Source organism: Porites lutea, chromosome 7 (assembly GCF_958299795.1).
Source record: "Porites lutea chromosome 7, jaPorLute2.1, whole genome shotgun sequence".
Lineage (NCBI taxonomy): Eukaryota > Metazoa > Cnidaria > Anthozoa > Scleractinia > Poritidae > Porites > Porites lutea.
The window spans coordinates 10,424,322-10,439,790 of record NC_133207.1 but is presented as its reverse complement, the minus strand read 5'-3'; the positions used below and the strand labels follow the sequence as shown (position 1 = coordinate 10,439,790).

At 39.6% G+C, this 15,469-nt stretch overlaps 1 long non-coding RNA gene across 1 annotated transcript in view; it reads right to left on the bottom strand.

Moving 5' to 3' along the window:
• Positions 1–7,046: 7,046 nt before the first annotated feature.
• LOC140943614 (uncharacterized) overlaps positions 7,047–15,469 on the bottom strand; it is a 20,157-nt gene continuing 11,734 nt past the window's right edge. The window contains exons 2-3 of the long non-coding RNA XR_012166613.1: positions 10,451–10,577; positions 7,047–7,652 (exon numbers count right to left, since the gene is read on the bottom strand). This is a non-coding gene — a long non-coding RNA (uncharacterized lncRNA). The remainder of the gene's footprint in view (positions 7,653–10,450; positions 10,578–15,469) is intronic.

Sequence of the window (15,469 nt, the reverse complement as noted above, 5' to 3'; positions counted from 1 at the left end):
TGCCACTGAATGAGAGAAGAGACTTCGTCCTCGCCAAGCGCCTATGCTGGGGGTGTCTAAAGTGGGGACACGTAAACAAAGATTGCCGTAGGAAGAAAGCCTGCAAGACATGTAATGGACTACATCCTTCTGCCTTACATGATGAAACATGGAAGACACCAACAAAGGAAGAAGCCCCTAACGTGAAACAAGACAGGAGCAACTCAAACAAGGACGCATCCGTCTCCAATCGAATTGAAGTCTGTCATATGAAGGGTTTCGACCACTGTACATCCCATTCGTTGATCGTCCCGGTCTGGCTTCATCATCAAAATAACCCTGAGAACAAGATCAAAGTGTACGCACTACTGGACGAGCAGTCAGATGCATGTTTCATCAGGGAATCTACTCTCGATACGCTTGGCGTTGACGGTCCAGAAATTCACTTGGAACTTTCAACCGTTCTTGCTCAGAAGACCATAACTAGCAAGAAGATAACCGGCCTCTCAGTCCGTGGCATCAATGAAACGATAGATATTCCTCTCCCTAGAACGTATACAAGAAACGTCATTCCTGCTAGAAGCAGCCAAATACCGATTCCCGAGACCGCCAGGAAATGGCCCCACCTAAAGGAAATTGCAAGTCACCTGATGCCACTTGATAACGACATCGAAGTTGGTCTCCTCATAGGAGCTAACTGCGCCCGAGCAATCAAACCGCACAAAGTGATCCTCGGAAATGATGACGACCCGTACGCCAAGAAAACCGCTCTTGGCTGGAGAATTATTGGCGTGGTTGAACGAACGAGCCAAGACGACAGCACCATTGATGTTGCCGGTGACATACTCTGCAACCGAATAGTTGCTCACGAAGTCAAAACTACATCAGAAAGAAGAATATGTCACTTCGCCGTGAAGACCCATGTTAAAGAAATTATTAGCCCTCTTCAAGTAGAGAGAATGTTCACGTTGGACTTTAACGACAAAAGAACAGAAGAAAAGTCACTCTCATTCGAAGATAGAAGATTCCTTAAGACAGCAAAGGAAGGCATTCATCAACGAGAAGACGGGCATTATGAAATGCCTCTCCCTTTAAGGAACGAAAACGTCGAACTGCCGAACAACAAGGACCTAGCACTGAGCAGATTAATGAAGTTGAAGCAGAAGTTGCAGAGCGATACACAATACCGAGAGGATTACGTTGGCTTTATGCAAGAGACCTTAGAGAACGGCTTCGCAGAGAGAGTTCCCAGCACAGAGGTATCAAGAAACGATAAACGCGTCTGGTACATTCCTCACCACGGAGTGTACCATAAGAAAAAACCAGGCAAAATAAGAGTGGTGTTTGATTGTAGCGCCCTATGCCATGGCCAGTCCCTCAACCAACAGCCTCTACAGGGCCCAGACCTCACCAATAACCTTACTGGAGTATTGTGTCGTTTCCGAAAAGAACGCGTGGCTTTCATGTGCGATATCCAGGGAATGTTTCATCAAGTCAAGGTCGACCTCAAGCATCGAGACTACCTCAGATTCCTGTGGTGGGAGGATGGAAACGTCGAGAGCGATCCAGTCGAGTTCCGCATGACTGTTCATCTTTTTGGCGCAATTTCTTCCCCTGGATGTGCCAACTTTGCCCTAAAGACCACTGCTGACCATTTTGAAGATGTTTGTGGCAAAGAAGCAGCAGAGTTCGTAAGGAAAGATTTTTACGTCGACGACGGCCTCAAGTCGGTGGCGACGAACGAACAAGCAATAAACCTCATCAAGAATACCAAGTCTTTATGCCAGAGAGGAGGATTCCGACTACACAAATTTACTTCAAATAGTCAGGTAGTCATCAGCTCCATACCTCCTGAAGACCGAGCCACCAAAACGAAGCATCCCAGCCTCCTCAACGACACCGCAATCGAACGCGCACTGGGAGTGCATTGGTGTATAGAGTCTGATACACTTCAATTCAGAATCGAACTGAAGGACAAACCGTTCTCAAGAAGGGGTATCCTGTCCACCGTTAGTTCTGTTTATGATCCCCTGGGCCTGGTAGCACCCTTCATTTTGTTAGGCAAGAGAATCCTTCAGGAATTGTGTCGCGAAGGTGTTGATTGGGACGATGATATTCCAGACAACATTAGAGCGAGATGGGAGAAATGGAGAGCCGAACTCCCCTTACTGGAAAGGTTGAAGGTCCCGAGATGCTATAAACCGGAAGACTTCGGAGAAGTTAAGACAGTTGAGCTGCATCATTTTTCCGATGCCAGCCAGAACGGCTACGGACAGTGTTCGTATCTTCGCTTGATAGACGACGCAGAAAGTATCCACTGCTCCCTCGTTATAGCAAAGTCTCGCGTAACGCCATTGAAGCCTTTTACAGTGCCCAGGCTTGAGCTCACTGCTGCTGTGGTTGCATCCAAAATGGGTGGTGTCCTGCGGAAGGAACTTGAGTTTGACCAAATTAAGGAAACCTACTGGACAGACAGCAAAACTGTGCTGGGATACATAAACAACGATGCTAGAAGATTTCACGTTTTTGTTAGCAATCGTGTCCAGGAGATACGTGAACGAACGTCACCAGCACAGTGGCATTATGTAGGGACCAAAGAAAACCCAGCCGACATCGCTTCCCGTGGTTCCGGGGCACAAGAACTGATCGATACCCGTCTGTGGTGGAATGGACCAGACTTCCTCTGGAAACCCTCAAGAGTTTGGAACCAGACTGACATTAGCCCTTCTATTCATCCCGTCGATCCCGAAGTTAAAAGGGCTTCCGTTCTGACGACTAAAGTCCAAAATCCCCCGTCCCTTTTAGAACGCCTAGAATACTTTTCCTGCTGGCACCGAGCCAAGAAAGCCGTAGCTGTTTGTCTTCGCATTCAAGAGAAGTTTCGAAGTCGATCTCCTGGCGTCAACGACACCACTGCACGATATCCAACTGGTTCTCAGAAAACCAAGTATATTCCAGTTAATGTTCAAGAGTTACAGATGGCTGAAAACGAAATAATCAAAAACGTACAAAGAGAAGCATTTAGCGACGAATTACGTATTCTCAAGGAAGCCAGTACCAGAGAACGAGCAACTGACCGAATCACCTCTACCGCTCCAGGAAGGAGGGAAATGAAGAAGACAAACTCTCTTTACAAGCTCGATCCATTCCTTGACGATAACGGAGTACTCAGAGTTGGTGGACGAGTTAGACTTGCAACTGGCCTTACCTTCGATGCCAAACATCCCATCATCCTTCCGAAAAAGGGGCTTGTAACCGAGTTGATTGTCTGTCATCACCATCATTCAGTCGAACACCAAGGTCATGGAATCACCCATAACGAGATCAGATCGACTGGTTATTGGATTATCGGTGGTGGCTCAGCCGTGTCCAGTCACATTTCAAGGTGCGTCAAATGCCGAAAACTGAGAGCAGCTCCTCAAGAACAGAAAATGGCCGACCTGCCAGAGGATCGTCTCGAGCCTTTTCCCCCGTTTACGTTCTCAGCAGTTGATTATTTTGGACCCTGGTTCGTGAAGGAAGGTCGGAAGCAGCTAAAAAGATATGGAGTACTGTTTACATGCCTATGCTCCCGAGCGATCCACCTTGAAGTTTCGAACACACTTAGCACGGATTCCTTTATAAACGCTTATCGTCGCTTCATCGGTCGCCGTGGACCAGTGCGCCAGCTTCGATCCGATCAAGGTACCAACTTTGTTGGAGCGATGAACGAACTGCAACAAGCCCTTTCCGAATTAAATCACGAGCAGATAAGAGAAGAGTTGCTGAAAAGTAGCTGCGATTGGGTGAAGTTTAAGATGAACGTTCCACACGCAAGCCACATGGGAAGAGTTTGGGAACGTCAGATACGGACGGTGCGAAGTGTCCTAGCCTCGTTATTAGAACGTCACGGAAGCCAGCTAGATGACGAATCACTGAGAACGTTCATGGTTGAAGCCGAAGCGATCGTTAATTGTCGGCCTTTAACAGTTGACAGCATCAGTTCCTCGCAGTTTTCCGAGCCGCTGACGCCCAACCACTTACTCACCATGAAGTCGAAGGTTGTCTTACCTCCCCCGGGTGATTTCCAACGCGTTGATCTATACCTAAGCAAGCGATGGCGTCGTGTCCAATACCTAGTAAACGAATTCTGGTGCAAATGGAAAAGAGAATTTCTGCAGTCCTTGCAGTCAAGACAGAAATGGATTTCAGTGAAGCGAAATCTGCAAGTGGATGATGTCGTGATCGTAAAGGACGACAGTTTGCCAAGAAACTGCTGGAAGCTAGCTCGTGTCAGCGAGACTTATCCCGACAACGACGGTCTGGTCAGGAAAGTAAGAATCGTGGTTGCCACAGACGCCCTTGACGACCTTGGCAGGCCCACAAAGGCAGCTGTGTACCTTGAACGACCTGTCCAAAAACTGGTTCTATTGCTCCCTACAGATCAACTTGCAGACCGGGGAATCCCCTCCGAGGAGCCATAGCAGTACCAAGTATAATGTTGACCTAATACCAGCCAGAATCCCAAGAAGAGACAATGAACAATGATCGAATGACTTTTATTAAGTTTTGTTTCGTTTGTTAAGTAAATTGTTGCTACAATTTAGGGGAGCCATGTTACGAATGCGTTACTTCGTATTGCGTTACCAACGTGCATGCGCACCAGCCTAGGGGGCGAGGCCCGATGATTGTGTAATCGTCTGTAATCCTGCTTTGTGCTTTATGCCTATATCGTGATCGGTTATATGAACTTTTGTAAGGTCCAATCATTTTAATCGGGAAAAGAGGTATGATTCTTCGTTTAATATATATTTTTTCGCTTTTATTGTTGCATGAATCACGGATAAATCAGTCTTTATTTACCTACCGAACTAGTCGATAATCGTATTTGCTTTGTATCATGTTATCGCCGAGTTATTTAAGACATTGTGTTCAAGTCTCTTAGCTAGACTCTCGGTAATTTCATTGTTGTTTCTGTTACAGTTTTTCGTGCCTAAACGATAAATAAATTTGTGAAGTATCACCGATCGCTATCTATGGTTTTGGTCTATACCTTTTAACGCAACGTGATGACCAGTACGCTACATTCTCAACATCAACATGGTCCAACTTAATCCCACCAAGGTAATAGTCCCTGTCATCGATTGATCTTATAGGAGCCACCCTTTAAACCTTACACTTCTTGGAATTAAACTCATAACTTATTAAAGTCATCCTACAATTTGTCGCCGTCATCCCGCCCAAGAATTAAGCGAAAACACTACGAGTCATCAGCAAAGAGGGGTAACGACGTTTCCTTTGAAATTGCATTAGGCACATCATTGATAAAAAGCACGAACAGTAAAGGCCCCAAATTGACCCTTGCGGGATTCCAAATGTAACAGGGAGGTAATCAGACGACTTGTTACCTATCACGACTCTGTGTCTTCCACCCGATAAATATGATCTAAACCAAGCTAACAAGGATCCACCAATACCAAGGCATTCAAATTTAAATTGGAATTTTTCTTGAGACATGCGATCAAAAGCCTTAGAAAAATCTAAATAAATAACATCAACTTGTTGTCTCCTCTCAAGAGCGTTAGCGAATTGATGAACATTTTGAGATAGTTGAGACACGGTGGATTTTCGTGGTAGGAAACCATGCTGCCAGTGGGTAAGATGGGGGCAAATAATACTCAAGATCTCATTATAAACTTGTCTTTCCAAAATTTTAGATAGAACATCAAGAAGCGAAATACTACGGTAGTTTGAAACCATCGTCCTAGATTCTCATTTATGAATAAGGACAAGATTTGTGTCTTTCCATTTTTCAGGAGATGTCCCAAGCTCTAAGGACAAATTGAATAATCTGCATAATGAAGATGAAATTTCATTAGCACATGCTTGCAATAACTTACTGGAAAGACCAAGGGAAGCTTTGTTAACGTCAAGGAGGGGGCGTAAGGGGGGGGGGGGGGTACGAATACCGCAATACCGCACATGGTAGCGCGAGAATACCGCAATACCGCAGTAAAATTCAGCCAAATACCGAAACTGCGAGAATACCGCAATACCGCAGTAAAATTCAGCCAAATACCGAAACTGCAGTTACAAATGGAAAAAAAGTCGACGGTGTCAATACTACAAATCCCCCTTTCAAGTAGAAATAATACTTTTACGTCAGTGTTTCCAAATCAAAGTGCGTCGAAGATCATCGCACTCGTTTAATTTTGTTCATAACATGTATACATTTACGTAAATGATACAACGGGGGTACTTGGGTTAATTTTTGCTGGCTATTTGCCGCTGGCCTCTCAGAGCCCCTACCCCATTATAGTCTATTCTGTGGCCAGTTATAGGCCCCATCTTAGTCACTTTTGGACAAATATTTCATTTTCGCGATCCCAGCTTAGTCACTTCTAGTTTATGAATTGACCATTTTTTTAGATTAAATGAAGAACACGTTACTTTCCATCTACAGTACAAACATTCTGGTACGTTTGCTAACCGTAAATATGAAGAACTGTCTTACCCCCAAAAGTCAGAAAATGCGCGACCCCATTTTAGTAACTCTCTTGAAAATGCGACCCCATTATAGTCAATCCACTCGTGAAAATGCGACCCCATCCAGCGGTACATCCCCATTAGCCTCTTATAAGGAAATAAAAATCACCCCGGGAATTCTAGTAGTTTTGGTAATCGCTTTATAATACATGTGACCAAAGTTTGCGAGGATTGTCCCTTAAGGAACAACTAAGCTTAGTGAGGTGACTACGCTTTTGAAATTTAACCATTTTCTTAACCTGACGTCTAAGCTCACGAAATCTTTCCCACAAACTTACGGAATCTTTCAACTTAGCTTTACGTCGAGTTCTGTTCTTCTATCTAATTAATTAACAATAACACCTCTTTATCAATCCATTGATTGATTGAGCATAAGCTTTGCGTTACAGGCGACCATCTCGGTTTCAAATGTTTCGAGTCTAGCAACGATCGATCGAAACGCACACAAATCTGACCCCGTGAAGTGTTTACTCGGCCGAGTCTCCCGCTTTGTGTTCGGCCAAAGAAGACTAAAACTGGAACCAATTAAGTAACCCATCGAATAAGTACGAAGAACGGTTCTTAGTTTTTAATTGCGCAGGATAAAGAAGCAGACAAGACTATCCCAAGCATATTCCCTGGATAAAAATTCATTCAAAAGTTCCTATAACGTTAGCATCATATTTTAATTCAACGAAAACATGTGGTTTATTCACTGGTCCTAGCTACACCGCCAATATTCAAAACAAAATTCGCTAATTTAAACTTCACAGTTGAAACCTAAACATTGGTCTGAGATATTAAGCTTAATTAAGCAGAGACCATGTATGCTCCAAAATAGCAATGCTCTGGATGGAACCACATACTGGTATCATTCCGATCAGGCTTTAGGGAGATCTGCTCTCCCGCATGCAATAAAAACACTCCTCCAGCACTTCCGGTCTCTTCAATTGAACCTCCTGGTAAATCCTTGTTGATCATGAGAAGAACTCTGTTGCCTGCCATGACCAACACGCGGTTTTTTGACCGAGATGGCTGATGGACAAAGAAGAGCTGGGCGTAGACGTAGTAGCGTCCAGTATATGGGACTGTGAGTCCGCCTGCATTGTTGTAGTAAAAGCCGCCAAGCACGTGGCTTTTTGGGTCGTTCGGGTTCCAGTGGGTAATAACTATGGATAAAACAAAAACAAATAAAATTACACAAAACGTACCACTGCTATCACTACTACTACTACTTATATAATAATAATAATAATAATAATAACAATAATAATAATAATAATAATAATAATAATAATAACAATAACAATAGCAAGAAGAAGAAGAAGAAGAAGAAGAAGAAGAAGAAGAAGAAGAAGAAGAAGAAGAAGAAGAAGAAGGAGACAGAAGGGCTTATTTTTGCCGCGCAAGATCAGGCACTAAGAACAAACACCGTAAATGCCAGAATCGAAAACCAAAATGTATCATCCAAATGCAGAATGTGTGGTAGCCACGATGAAACTGTGCAGCATATTTTGTGTAGTTGCCCCAAGCTTGCGCAGACAGAATATAAAAAGAGGCATGATGTTGTTGGGCGGGTCATTCACTGGGAGCTGGGAGGTGTGCAAGGAATATGGAGTTGAGTGCAGTGACAAATGGTATGAGCATTCCCCCAAAGGCGTAGAAGAGAATGAGGAGGTTAAACTGTTGTGGGACTTTACCATCCAAACAGACCGTGAAATCCATCACAGGAGGCCAGACATTGTAATTCAGAAAAAGAAGGCAAAGGAAACAATCATTGTGGACATAGCTGTTCCCGGAGATAGTAATATTCTGCAGAAAGAAACTGAAAAGTGTGAAAAGTACCAAGACCTGGCAAGAGAGATTCAAAGGATCTGGAAATCAAAAGTGGTGTCAGTGGTTGTAGGTGCATTGGGTTCAGTGTCAAAGAAGCTGGCAGGCCACTTGGAGCAACTAGGAATTAAAAACCGAACAAGAACGATGCAAAAGTCGGCACTGCTCGGATCGGAACATATCCACAGAAAGGTGCTGGAAGTCTGAGGTCTCGGGATGAGACTTGACTGGACATTTCTCCCCAGGGAAAATCCCTGTGCTAAATTTTACATAATAATAATAATAATAATGGAAATTTTATTTGTGGTTTTGAATGTACAATTGTAAATCTCGCTACGTATAGGTAATTTACAAATGCTGCTTGAGATTGGACTATTAAAAAAACAAAACAAAACAAAACAAAAAAAAAAAGAAAAAGAAAAAAAAGAAAGAAAAAAAAGGAAAAGAAAAGAAATCAAAATTGCATTAACTCTAGGCTGTCCCCATTCCTATTTCTGCAACAAAAAATGTAATATGTATTAATATGCAAGGGGATAAGTCACTTATCCCCCTCGCATATTAATACATAATCCCCTCGCATTTTAATTAGCTGTTCATTAGCCCGCTCTTCCCTTCAAACAATCAAAGCCGCACCCAGCTTTTCAGTCAGTTGATTCCGGAGTTATGTAATATATTCCCCCCGAAAAGAACAAAGGAATCCGAGCTTATGTAAAAAGAAGTTGCTCTAATGGCTATATTTATCATTTTCTTGATAATAGAAAGTTGCTGCTTTTTGTCAATGCCAATGTTATTCATCATGTCTAAGAACGTGGAGCATTCATCGGAGAAAACGCCAAGGGAGCTCATGGAGAGATTTACAAATTTCACACATCTTTAATTTCTACTCATTTCGTTGATCAAGTTCAGATATTTTTCTTTTCTACGCACTGCATTGTTGTTAAGGTTAGACTCGAAACCAACTGTTAATTCTAGAACATATAGGCACTTGGACTGGATTAGGAAAAGAAGATCTGGACGATAATATTCAGCAGTTATTATTGAGGGATTCAGAAAACCATTAACATCTGCATAGAGTGAGGAGTGAACATCAATTACAGGTTGAAGTGACTTGGCAATGAAGTTAAGGAATGAGTCGTGTCTCCAGGTAAAGTGATCAAGGTACTGTTGACAACCAGCGACAACATGAGGGAGTGATTCAGGATTAAGGCAAAAGGAGCAATCAGGACTTTGTGATAATCCCCACCTTGACATATTCTTACCTGTAGGGAGGGTGTTGTTGATGTAGCGGATGGTAAAATTGTAAATGTTCTTGGGTAGATGAGACTGGGCCTCTGACCAAATAGAATTTGCAGATGACAATGAATACTTAAGAGCGGCCGTCCGTAAATATCGCCTGGGGGTGTGCAAAATGAAAAAATCGAAAATCCCCAAACTTTGTCAGAATATAGGTCTAGGTAAACTATTTCTAGAAAAATAACTGTTAGTTCGATTGGATTTTTATTTTACGTGTACGGCGACCGAGTCGGTTCGGAGGCTCTCAGATCAGTTTTCACAGGCTCAAGACCATATATTACTTAAAAATCGTTTGAAATTAAAGAAGTAACAAACTCTGCTTCTGAAAATCTTAATAGAAAGAACAAAACTTAACCAATAGTTTCGAAGTACAATTTTCCTACTCGACAGCAAATCTAATATTTTTCGGATTTTTAATAATTTTACTTATTTTACCGATTTTTGACAGACATAAAATTAGCAAATTTCAGACACAAAAATCACTACTTGGTATACGGCTTTGAGCCATAACTTACCTACCGCTAGAAAGAGCAAGATGTCTTCTTCAAATAAATGCAGTAAAAGTTTTGGGCAATCCTGCAGGGAAAATGTTTGAACGCCAAACAAAAGCGACCAAACAAAACAAAAAACACGCCATTTTGTCACGACATTCCAAGGCGGTTAAATCAATTAAAAAAAATGCTCTATTGACCAGATTCCTCCAAAGCTCTTTGCTGTTGAGCAATATTGAGTCAGTTTTTAAACTGTTACGGAGTTAGTAAGATTTAAACTAAGACTAACGGGAACTATAGTGAATATAGTCTCCGTTAAACGAGTAAAATATCATGTTTAAGTTACATACTTTGCCCGTTAGGACAGTTCTTCCTTTGTCCATGGCTTTCTAGATGGGCTGATGGCACGGAAGGAAGCTGTGGGTACTGTGGAGGCATACCGGGATAGCCGTGTTGGGGTGGATATTGTGCGTGCATCTGAGAGGAGAATGGAAACCACAAAACAGTTAATAAGTCTGACACCTCGCTGAGACATTTCTACTCAGTGCTGCTGTAGGATAACGGAAAAATAAGTTATTTTTTCCAACAATTTTTACTTTTATTTCTACTATTTTTTAAATTTTAATTCTTATTTCTTTTTCTGTTATTATTTTTTTCTAAGTCACACAACAAGGAATATAAAACAGAAGAGAAAAAAAAAGTGAATATGGCCTATGAGTGCCATAGTAAAAAAACAAATTGGGCAGCTGGCAGCTGCCTAGGTGTGCCATAGACCAGAATGCACTTTGATGCCCAGATGCAGAGGCACGGAGTAGAACAGCGATCGGGAAGATGACATGAAGAAACGATGTTAAAGCCACAAATGTGATAATTGACCACAAGTGTAATAATGCCCTAAAATGGAATACAAATTGACCACAAATGTAATAAACACAAACCGTATACTCGAAAGAGCACCACCCTCAATTGAAGTCGGACAAAAATAAGCACCGCGCCGCTCGTTCGAAAATCGAACACAATATTCTATTACATTTAATCAAAAGAGCGCCGCCCTCAAATCACCACATCAATAACTGCCAATACTCTACAAATGTTTCTCTTCCGGAGAAACAATACATTGCCGATAAGCAATTCTCGGTTTTCACATGACGTCACCAAACTTCAAACTAAGAAACTATCGATTCTTCTGAGTTTCTGAGTTTCATGAGGTATGACAGCACCTAAACACCTTTATTTAAACATAGTTTTGGTTCGAAAGGGTTCTTCGTTTTGCGATAGAGGACGTTTGAATTTCTAGGCTCTTGCGTGACGCGGCATTTAGCTGGCGGCCGGAACTGCTCTTATGTGGGTTAAAAACATTACCAATTTTGGGAGATTTTGCTGTCTAAACATTCCTTGTTTCAGAATAAATATCACTTTAATAGTTTATGAGTTTTTCAAGCGATGAATTAACGCATTAGTAGGAAAACTCAAAAACAGATGTTCCGGCGGCCATATTTGTGCCCCTCAAAGGGACACAAACATGACGTCGCCATACAAAGCTTTATAAATTTGGGTAAAACGTTTTTCCTAATATCTCGCATATGAAATATCGCACAGACCTGATTCTTGGTGAGGCCGTTTGCTTATTTATCTTCTTTTATATCCTAGATTCGGGACTTTCTGTATTGAATGGTTTGCAATTTTATTTTTGATTGCGTGACAGTGAAAACCGAGAATACGTTGATGAGAACTCTAAAGATTGTTTTCACTGTCACGCAACAACAAAAAAAAAAATTGGAAACCGTCCATTGGAAGAAGCCAAGAAAATGAAATGTTACAAAAGACTAATAGATAAACAATTTGTCAAAGTCTCAAGTCTTTGTGGCCCACAGTTTCTGAGTTATTTGCCGAAACGTTTCACGCAACCTTTGTAGAACTTTGTAAGGAGACGCCATATTGGTGTAGCGTTTTGGTGCACCAATATGGCCGCTGGAAATCAACAAAAACATCTGGAGTTCACTTTTTCTATAAAACCTCTTTCTTTTCAGTCGAGAACTTAAGCATACGTGCGCATAAACATATCTTCTAATACCCAAAAAGGGTTATACTGCTGAAAATCAAGAGGAGACACGTTTTTTCAACGAGACAGCGTTCCCATTTTGGTGTCACGCACTGTAAAAACTCGGAAGTTCAAATTGCTGTATTTTCGAAATGAAACATGCTACGGAAATGGAAACTTGTAAAAAGATTTACTTTTTGTTTCTCTTCAACCTAGCGTAAATAAGAATTCGTAAAACCTCGCTATTTTGACTTTACAATTTGATGACGTCACTGTGAAAACCATCTATTGGACTCAATGTAAATAATGATTGGAATAGTAAAGGAGAAAGTTTTCAATCTAAATCAAGGTTTTACGGTCAACGATGTTGTGGTTGACACTGAGTATCTGAGGTCTATTAAACCCTACAGTATTCGAGATCATCATCAAAATTTTGACCGTAAACAAAAAGTATTATTCAATTATAAAATAAATGCATTAGATAGTGATAAAACTAAACGAGAGTTTAAAAATGGCGGGAATCTACAAATGGATAATCATAGAATAACTGGCTTAAATTATCCACAAAATTCAACGGATGTAGTAAATAAACATTTGTTGAAAATCAATTATCCCATTATGTTAAAACAGATGAAACTCTTCAACAATGGTTTGCTTATTAGATATGGATGATAATCGAATGACTGGTTTGTCACTTCATCCTGTTACAGGTGATAAAGCTATTAACAAAAAATATTTTGATGATCAAATTAAAAAGACAAATATTAAATTAAGCCAAGTCATACTGTTAAAAATGTGTTTCAGCATCTCATGAATGATGTTAATGAATGGTCTACAGAATATGGTTGTAATGTTTGAAAAATTGATGATTCTAAATATTTGTCCTCATTATTGGGATAAAAAATGTTTGAACCTATCACCAATCAAAAGACCAGATAACTGCAACATCTGGAGACAATGCTTCGTTCAATAACCAACAATACACACTTTATGAGAAATCATGCATTCTGGAAATAGAAAACTAAAAAAGTAATAACTACAAGACAATTTGAACCTCGTTAAGATTTGAATGATTTAGTGACTTAAGGCAACTAAAGGCGACTTTAGGCGACTTAAGGTGATTTTAGGCGACTTAAGGCGATTTTAGGCGACTTTAGGCGACTTTAGGCGACTTTAGGCCCCAGAGTAGGCCTATAATAATATACTATAATCATAAAAATTTATAATAAAGACTTAAACATTTATAACATTACTGGGACAGGTATGTGCCATTGAAGGTTATAACACACAAAAAGTATCAATATAACCTATATCAACACAATACACGAAAATTCTTATATTACACAAAGACATATTAGTTTATTTCAAAGGGATAAGTGGTAGTGCGCCTGTTTATATTTATTTAACTGTGCATTACGAACACCAGGGGAGTGACATGGATTCATACCCTGCTGATTTTAAAGATAAAGTGTATATTGTTGCTAATGGAGTAGATGGAGTAATTGAGTGATCATGTTGATAGGGAAGTATATGACGCTCATGAAGCTTATGGGATTTTTTTTTTCAATATATTTATTGATAATCACATTAAATAATTACATTCACAATACTACAAAAAAAACCCTTAACAATAGGCATTAACAGAGTAAGCAAAATTAATTGTTAAATTATTACAGGGCTAAAAGAGGGCCTAGAGATTGATAAAACGAAAATGAAAATGCTTGTTCCTTTGGATGTAAATGGACAAAAAATGTTAAATTATGACTTTGAGAAACAAATAACTCACTTCATTCATGGTTATTTAGAAATAGACGACCAAACTTCTGATAAGATATTTTTATTGAATGGTTGTAAAAAAATAATTCTATATAATAATATTACAATAAAAGAAATTAAATTAGGAGTGACATATCCTACCATATCATTAATTATAAATCATCATTTCATGTTACAACAAAATACAATTGTCACGTCAACATTAAACACACAAGTGCAAATAATAAATCAAAATCTTAATCTACCATTTGGCCATATTCCTATGATTCTGAATAATTCAGATATAAAAAATAATGAGATAATAGTTCAAATTTCTTTCAGAATTAACCAACATATATAATGCCAATCACACGAATTATGCAATCATATAATATAATGACTAAATATACAAATTATTTAAAAAAATTCTGGTCTTATAAACAGGCTTACAAATATTTCAAGCAATTAAATTTAACGTTAAATATAAGCTCAACATGCTTGGTTGTCACTGGCACAGTAGCCGGTGGATTTACAATTCCGTTATATTAAGGACTATTTCGGGTGCTGGTTTATTACTAAAAACATTTAGTGAAATCAAGGACTGTGAGAAAAAAATCGAAATGTGTAAATTTGCTCACACAATATCTGAAAAAGTGTTAGTCGATTTAAGAGCTTCTATAAGAGGCGCAGAATTCAATCAAACTCAATTGACTCAAACATTCAATCAAACTCAAATATTCTGAATTATTGATCTGTGTCCACTAGTTGATAAATTTGAAAAGCAGTATGACAAACAATTCACACCCGAGTAAACTTTTAGAGTTAAGATAATGATAAACTTCATTTTGTGACTCATTCAAAGGTAAAATACCTTTGTATATCGTTAATTGAGTCTTAATAAACCCATAAACATTATTCCACCGTTGATTATAATACTTGAGTGTTTTCGTAGAAGTTGTTGTTTTTATATTGTCATATTGCAATCCTAGCATCCCAAATAATTTTCTCACTATATAGTTGATACTCGGCTAATCACCCTTCCTCCGCCTTCATTAACTAGCAGTAACACTTCATCAATCAATTTTATTAAATATATCATATATCTTTTGTCTTTTGTTACAACTAATTTCGATAATTTTTTTGATATAATGAATTAAGAATATTCTCGATATGATATTTTCTGTGATATTTACTTTTTCGACTTTTCGGCTTTATCCTACAAAAGGGCAAGTAAACATTCCTACATGTGCTTTTTTTTACAAGATATATATCTACCTGCTGGCGTTATGAAAACCGGCTTAGCAAACATTTTGTAATTTTTCTCAACTTCCACTGTCTAATAGCTTGACATGTGTTTACTGTGTTGCTTGCTTATGTCGTTTTTTTTTTTGCTTGTTTTGAGGTTAGGGATTTGTGTAGAAGTGGATGTAGACAGAATTACAATCTTACCCCCCTCCACCCCTCCCGATTTTTTTCCTACCCACAATTCTTTGTGACATTTGTTTGAAATCAGCGCACTCCTAAAGCTGGTTTCGGTGCCGTTTAGCAGTTTAGTTTCATATATTGGTCACCT